The 1,928-nt window shown below is 54.8% G+C and overlaps 1 protein-coding gene across 1 annotated transcript in view; it reads left to right on the forward strand.

Moving 5' to 3' along the window:
- Positions 1 to 1,928, forward strand: part of LOC113210443 (protein glass) — a gene marked incomplete in the record, with an annotated part of 212,275 nt that overhangs the window by 85,648 nt on the left and 124,699 nt on the right.

Below are 1,928 nucleotides of genomic sequence, written 5' to 3' on the forward strand. Positions count from 1 at the left end.
ACCTGGCGCAAAGTAAGTCTTTACGTTCTGACAACAGAAAAACAGTCGAAAGAACAAAGAACACGATCAAAATGTATTAAATGCATAGTTGCTTGTTATATTAGTTATTGCAAACAAATGTTTGAATCATCTATTTTTTTATTCTTTAACTGTTTTCTTTACTCCAACGAAACTTTAAAACTTGTTCCCAGAACTGAAGCGTAGCTTTATGAGGTGTACCGCGAGTACTTCATTCATTCATTCATTCATTCATTCATTCATTCATTCATTCATTCATTCATTCATTCATTCATTCATCATTCATTCATTCATTCATCATTCATTCAAATTTATCAATATATTTTTCGAATATATTTGCGCGCGCGCGTTTTGTATTTGAAATCGGTTCTTGTCCGTGGGCCGTTGGTGTGCACAAAGCGATAGGCAGGCACAGCAGAGTGCACCGCGCAGCCTGAGGGCGAAGTCAGCTGACTGCCGTGCCCCGCCCCGCCCCACCACCGTGCAACGCCACGCCGCGCCGCGCCAGCGCGCACGAGCCAACGCAACGGTTTTCCTTTATCAGCAGCTCGGGCTCCTCCGCCTTCCCGACGACGTCGCCGTTTACCTTTTTAAAAATACCCCCGGATTGTTGATAAAGTGGGGACGGGGGAGGAGGGAGGGTGGTTCCTTGAGGAGGAGGCTGGCTGCACCATGGGCTGCACCCTCCCCCTCCGCCGCCGCGCCGCCCTCGCTCCGGCCGCCCCGCCGGCGTACAGTCCGGGCGGCAAAGGGGCGGCCCCGCACGTGGATGGCGACGGGCGGCCGAGGCTGTGGCGTCCCCGGACTGGGGCGGACTGTACGATAGATAATGGATGGTTCTCGCAGGGGTCACGCCGCCACACACTCGGGTCGGCGCGCTCGTGCCATGCCCGCCCGGGCCGCCTTTAGGGCCCCGGCCCAGGCTCAGCTGTAGTCAAACAAAGCAGCGTCTTGGGTCATACTGGGCCGGGGCGACGGCTGGGAGCGCGAGGGAGGCGGGGGGGGGGGGGGGGGCGATCCGTCACAGAGGGTGGTGTGTGCGTGTGTGTGCGTCAGCGTCGGCAAACGACTTTTCGTCGACCGCAAAAGGTTGACTCCCTGCCCAAAAATCGTGAAATACTTTTTGATTTAACGGAAAATACCTAGAAAGACTGGGGGTGTTCTGTGTTCTGCGTCGTTGATGCAATATGTAAGTCAAATCAGACCACCAAAAGTCTGGGTTTGTTCCAGAAAGTCGGTCAGGAGTAACTGTAGAGCGAGAATACACAGAGGCAGTTAGCGAGTGAGAAAGAAAATATGGACGAGGCAGCTATAGAGCGAGAGTTGCAGTGGGAGCCTTTTTTGATCCCGCGAGTGAAAGTGTTGACAGTGGAGATTTCAACCGGCCAGAGGGGGTGGGGCTGGCTGGGGTTGCGCGCACCCCACCCCTCGGCGCAGCATCCCCGCTACACCTGGCCTCTCCTCAAGCCTCTCTCTCTCTCTCTCTCTCTCTCTCTCTCTCTCTCTCGTCTCCAGCATTCATACATGACCCCTCTCTTCTTACCGTTACATAACGCGCAGAGAGGACAACTGATGAAAAGAAAAGTAACTTAGTCGTACAGTATAGCAACATTGTTGCTGCTGACGACAAAGGCGGCGTTACGATTCGGTTTGTTTCTCCCAAATACACCTCAGCGCCGGTGAGTCGCATGCGGTCGCATGTGTTTGGCGTGAGAGTGAGTGAAGTGTTAAGTGATGCGGCGCGCGGGCGGCGGCGGACTGTCACCTTATTTATTCATGATTCTAAAAGCGGCGGCTGCGGCTGGCGCAATCCGGCTGCTGCCGGCCCGGTGGCTAGGTGTATGCAAAGCGCGGCGGGGCGGGCAGAGAGGGAGAGAGATAGATAGGGAGAGAGAGAGAGAGGGGGGGGG

Source organism: Frankliniella occidentalis, unplaced genomic scaffold, assembly GCF_000697945.3.
Source record: "Frankliniella occidentalis isolate FOCC.00 unplaced genomic scaffold, Focc_3.1 Scaffold149, whole genome shotgun sequence".
Classification (NCBI taxonomy): Eukaryota; Metazoa; Arthropoda; class Insecta; order Thysanoptera; family Thripidae; genus Frankliniella; species Frankliniella occidentalis.